Here is a 6,000-nt window from a genome sequence, read left to right as displayed (position 1 = left end):
GGTGGAGTTGTGGAATGGCGGACGGCAGGGGCGGCCCGCCTCGGTGGTAGTGAGCGGAGGGAGCCGGAGCAGAAAGCGAGGCCGCCTAGCGGGGTGAGTGAGCGGCCACGTACGGAGCGACGCCCACCTCCTTGGCTGGCCTTTTAACCTGCGGGCGGCAGCCAGCCCCCTGCCATATAGTGAGCCCTCACAGTGGGGCGGGCTGTGCTTCCTGCTACATAGTGATCCTGGGTGTTACTGTGCTGCCCTGCCCTGCTCGCTCGCGGGGCCTGACTGCCTCCATGTCCCCGCCTTGGGGAGTCTTGATTTGGGGTGACCCTTTCACACGGTCTCCTTAATTGCGGCTGTCAAATGTATGGGCCCTGCCCTGGTCTTGGGAGGGCACCCCTGTGCTGGGGGGGTTCAAAGGGGGGCACCCCTGTGCTGGGGGAGGTGGAAAGGAGGGGCACCCCTGTGCTGGGGGGGTTCAAAGGGGGGCACCCCTGTGCTGGGGGAGGTGGAAAGGAGGGGCACCCCTGTGCTGGGGCGTGCGAAGAGGGAGCCCTGCTGCCAAGCTTTTAAAGGGCTTTGCTGTCCTCCCAGAAAGGGGGAAAGAGCAGAAGACCCGGTGAAACCCTGCTATGCCACCCTGGTTTGCATAGGAAGTGCTTTGAGGGGTGATGGGTTTTACGTAGCTGCTTAAAGCAGGTGAAAACAGCAAGAAGTCTTGTGGGACCGTACAAACTGACAGATGTATTGGCGCATAAGCTTTCATGGGCAAAGACCCGCTTCATCCGTATGCATCTGAAAAATCGGGTGTTGGCCCGAGAAAGCTTATGCTCCAGTATATGTATTCGTATGTAAGGTGTCACAGGACTTCTGTTTTTGTGCATACAGGCTAACGCAGCTACTCTTGTGATACTTAGCATGGGTAGAATGTCCGTGAAAGGATTTGATGGCTTTTGGGGAGTGCCTTGGGTGGAAGAAACCAAGCAGTCCTGTTGCATCCTGAAGTCTGACAATTTTATTTATTAGCTAATGAGCTTTGTGGGTAAGACCCCCTTCGTCAGGTTTTGGAGATTTTGGGTGGAAGATTATTTTTCTTTGTAGGCTTATGCTGTGCTCGGCTGCTGGGTGTTGAGAGAGCATGCTTAAAGGTGCTTGCCAAGCTCAAGAGTGTGCCTGCTTACACGTGTGAAAAGTTTGCCTGATTGTACAGCTGGCTGCTTTTGTTGGTGCAAGTTTTTTTGAGTGGAATTGTGGTGCATTGATATGAAGTTGTTTTCAGCCTCAGGGCTGCCTTTTGGTAGTCTTGGAAGAACTGATTCTTTTCCTCTCATTCCTTAAAAAGGGTATGCAAGAGAGAGAATATGTACATATATAACTCCTAATCAGTGGCATGCTGTGTGCATATATTCTTGAATCTTATTCATAGAAACAGATTGGGACCTGACCCTGTAGTAGCTGTAGTGGATGGTGGAAAGTACCTTCTTCAATGATGATTCCTCACAGCCTCAGTGATAATAGGCTTAAGAGGGTGTAGCTGAATATGATGGGGTAGTTAAGCTGTGCTCCCCAGACAGTTTAGTTTTTCTCTGAAGGGGAATAGAATTACTGGGGATATTCTTCAGGTTGTTTCAGATTAGTCTGTAGGCCTACACTAAGGCTCCTGCTTCAGGATATCCTTTTGGACCAAAGGAATTGCAAGTTCCCATGTACTTATCACAAGCTAACTTAAGGGCACCGTCTACAAAAAGGGAAGCTGTCTAAAAATTTTCATGGGTACCAACATGGATTCAACGCCTCTCTGTTAGCAGAACTGTCCTAGTGCAGATGGGGCAATAGGCATTTTTATCGTATGTTATAGCTCTGCCAAGAGCCAGGCTGATCAGTGTGGTGGTAAAAATGTTGGTGGTTTGTCTATGCCCGCAGCGATTCCCAGGCTTTTTGGGATAGTGACCCATTTTGCAATTCAGTAAGAGTTTGTGACCCAAGGCAATTCAATACTGGGGGTGTAGGTTCTCCCTTGGGAAAAATTATATAAATCTTGATTCCCCCTGCAATAGTTAAACCCTTCACAACTCCAAACCATCCCCCCATTCCCCAGCTTAAATCTCTCATAGCGCCAAACCACCACCACCCCCCAGCCCCAGGCTTAAACCTCTGGCATCTCCAACATGCCTCCCTGCCCCCAGGCTTAAGCCCCTCACAGCCCCAAAATGCCCCCCACCTAGCTCATGAGCATGATTGCTGCCCGCTGCTGCCTCTGCATGGCTCCCCCCTACCTTCAGTGTGGGCAGTTCCCTGCCCTGCCATGCTGAAAGGGGACTCAATTTAATTGGTTTAATGGCTGGATCCCTCCCATTGTCTGTTAAACCAATTAAAATAAGTTTCATTTCAGTGCAACAGGGCAGGGACTGGGAGAAGGAGTGAGCAGCGAGAACTGCAGATCGCTTCTTTAAGAGCCACATGCCTCACAGCTGCCCAGCTGGCAACCCTTAGAAAATCTAATGGCAACCCATGTTTGGGGCCTGATCCACAGGTTGGGAAACTTTGGTCTGTGGAATCCAGCACTGCAATCATGAGTGGAGCGGAACTGATACACTCAGTAATGAGGAATTTTTAGTCCCATTTAACACTAGGAAAGTTTTCTATCATCTACAAAGCCCTCTTTATTGTGAGGCCCCCAGAAGTGTGGACATCCCTTTGAAAGGAAAAGTTGATAGTGAAAGATATCAGAGAACAGCAAACAATAAGGGTGGCATGTGCAGAAGAACTGACACAAGCTGTGTTGCTTTATGCACCCGCACACAAACTGGCTGTCGAATGAGGAAGGAAAATAGCCATGAATTTTTTATACCAGTTCTAAATGTCCTCAGAGCTGGTTACTATTAAAAACCATTGGAATAAAAATGCTCAGTATTGTGACTTACTGTGCAGTAGTATTTCTGCATCAATTTATTTTCGTTTGACTCTGGTGTGGGTTTTTGCCCTAAGTTTTGGTTGCACTTTATATCAGGCCTCTTGTAAAAATGTATTGCTAAAATATTTTACAGACTTACGTAACTTACAAATTTAAAAAAAATAAACATTAATAGCATGACTTTGAAAATCTCTTCATTGACTCATGAGCTAGTGCAAAGCTACAAATGGCTGGGGAAAGTAGGTCAGACACAGCTGCAGAATTTGTGTGTTTATATTTTTAACGGTTTTTAAAATGTAAAAACTCAGATATGGGGAAACCCCTCCCAAGCTTCATGAGTCCACCCAATTCAAACCCTCATGCAAACCGTCATTTGTAATGCCACTCCCCGGGTGTGTTGGCAGCAGCAGTTATTAATCTCCAGATCTTAAAACATCAGACTACATTAGATCTTAGCCGTGTACTTACTTTGGCTAAATGACCCTCTTGGCCAAAGCTGTAGCAAGATCATCAAGCACAATCTAGCCAACACTAGATGGGGACAGAGTGCTACTCTGAATGGATGTGAGTGACAAGAAGGTAGTCTTCCAAGGATGAACTGAATGTCAGCCTTTTATTTCCCCAATTTGTATGCAAATAGTTCTAGTTTGTCTGCTTCTGGCCAGACTCCTTCCAAGCAGCTGAAGAGTAAAATTAGTTGGACTTGGTTGGTTTCACTTTTTTTTTTTTCCTTTAGAACCCCATGAGCAGAAGCGAAACTGACAACTCTGCTATTGTTTGGGAGAACTGTGTTGTCCATTTACCAGGCTGGTGGACCTCCATCAACCTTTCACTTTGGTTTTGCCTTGTAGATTTCTAGTGAAGTTTTCAATTCCTGATTTGTAGAAATGTGTATAGCACAACCCATAATAACAGAGAAAGATGAAAGAATAGGAGTTGAAGATTGCTCTAATAAGACAGGTTATAGGCAGTAGAACTGATACAAAATGCACTAATTTGTTTGAAATGCTACATTTAAAAATAAAACTAGTGACTGACTAGTGAGTTGTAGTGCAGGATACCCATGGTGCATTGCTCTCTGCAGTGATGCAAGTGCTGTTAGTGAGGATACGCTCTACCACTAGAAGAAGTTTGATGTAGACATGTACAACCAACTTAATTACTGCGGTGGGTGTATGTCGGCTTTGCATTGTGTACTTAAGTTTGTAGTGCATAGACACACCCTTAGTAAGGGAAGCAACATGGAACTGTTGTGACATGTGCAGCTGTTGTTGTTGGAGACTGTAGGAGTGAATAACTGGTAACGTCCTGTTAAGCAGAATTTTATATCAACTTACCAAGAATTTATTATATACCAAACAAATGGAGTGTATTTTTAAGCTTACAGTTCAGAATACTTGTGACCAATGATTCATTGGTGGACAAATATAATACTTTTTAAAAACCTCATGTATAAATAGCAAACCAGTTTTCTGGCTATTTGAAATGTGACTGATTCTTCATGGCTTGCTTTGTTCATTCATTCACAGCATAGCTGAGGTAAATGTGTGGTGTGGGTGGGTAGGCTCAGTCTTATGGAGTTTGCCTTGTTTAAATCCAGTTATGTTGGTGAATCCAGCTCTACTTACCTCACATCCAAATCCCTGGCAAGAAAAATGGGAAGTCCACTTGAGGTCTGACTTTCCACAAAAGTTAAATAAGGTTTTGGTTGACAGCTTGTATGGCAAACAAGTTTACAACATAAAAGGCTTGTCTTTAGTCATTCTGGTCTCCTTTTCTATAGGTGTTTTGGATGCATTTTAGTTTCCCATTCTTTCAAACTAAGGTTTCCATTGTGTTTTTAATTAGGCATATCACAGGTGCTGAGGACTGGGCAAAACACAGTGGACCACTTGGTAAGGAACAGTCCTACACATACCGGAAAGTGAATGGACAAGAAAGGTCATATTAGTTGTTTTCCTGTCTCATTTGCATGGTTCATGTAAAAGTTTTTTTTATACTTACTGGTGTCTTTTCATATAAAATCCAGCAAAGTCTGTTTTGCTAAAAGTTAAGGTATTTTCTTGTGGGCTAAGACTGGCCAAATATATGCTCTGGCTAAAGGTTCAGCAGTTATTCGTTTTGCATGGCCATGAATTTGGTAGGGCCCTAATTATATTATGTATATGGATCAAGAAATCTGGTCTTCTGCATGTTTTTCACCCTATGCTATACAGTTTAATGTGGGAGGCTAGGATTTCTCAAAACAGAGGTACTGATCCTAAACAGAGTTGCAAGAGGGGGTGTCACAATATTCCTATCCATACTTCCATGCTGCCCTCAGAAGTGGGCACTGAGCCAACAGCCACCACTCTCTGTCCATTCAGCTCTGAATAGAGCCCTGCCAGCAGCCAGACACAAGTAAGTTGGCAATACAATATCATGCCATCCTTACTTCTATGTTACTGTCTTCTGAGCTGGTTGGCCAGAGAGTGGTTGCTTAGGACCCAGCTTTGCAGACGGGAGTGCAGAAGTAAGAGTGGCAATACCATACTATGCCACCCTTACTTCTGAGCTAGGCTCCTACCTGATAGCTGCTACTCTCTGGCCACCCAGCTCTGACGGCAGCACCACCACCAAGTAAGGGTAGCAGTATCACCTCCCCCAAATCCTTTTTGGGTGAGGGCCCCTACAGTTACAACACTGCAAAATGTCAGAATCAGATTATGAAAAAATGAAATTTATGATTTTAAAAATCCTATGACTGTGAAATTGTCCAGAATGGACCATGAATTTGGTAGGGTCCTATTTATAGTTTCTATAGGAATACACCAAAACTGGGAGTAAAGTATGTTGGGGTTTTGCAGGTCCAGCTTTGTTCTTTGCACATAACCTCTATAAAAGTCAGTCTTGTCCCTTTGTTGTCTTCAATCTTTAATTATACAGACAGAATACATCTGATTTCAGTAGAGTAGGTGCCTAGGACATGGTGCATACCACTTAGAGCAAAATCCTTGTTTTTAATGGTATTGCTAACAATAGCAAGCACTATACCTAATACTAAATATTTGCAGGATTGGGGCTTTAAACACAGTGTGCACATAATAAGTGCCTAGCCC

At 44.6% G+C, this 6,000-nt stretch overlaps 1 protein-coding gene across 3 annotated transcripts in view; it reads left to right on the top strand.

Annotated features, from left to right (window-relative positions):
• The window catches only part of WASF2 (WASP family member 2), a 47,309-nt gene continuing 41,309 nt past the window's right edge, over positions 1 to 6,000 (top strand). For 2 of the 3 annotated variants that reach the window (XM_074976418.1, XM_074976416.1), the window contains exon 1: positions 1 to 93. The gene's annotated coding sequence lies outside the window, so the exon portion shown is untranslated. Of the gene's footprint in view, positions 94 to 4,750; positions 4,798 to 6,000 lie in introns of all 3 variants that reach the window. The other variant, XM_074976417.1, reaches the window with a different exon arrangement.

The sequence above is a fragment of the Carettochelys insculpta genome, chromosome 24 (genome assembly GCF_033958435.1).
Source record: "Carettochelys insculpta isolate YL-2023 chromosome 24, ASM3395843v1, whole genome shotgun sequence".
Classification (NCBI taxonomy): Eukaryota; Metazoa; Chordata; order Testudines; family Carettochelyidae; genus Carettochelys; species Carettochelys insculpta.
The sequence above is the reverse complement of the archived record's forward strand: the minus strand, read 5'-3'. Positions and strand labels throughout refer to the sequence as shown.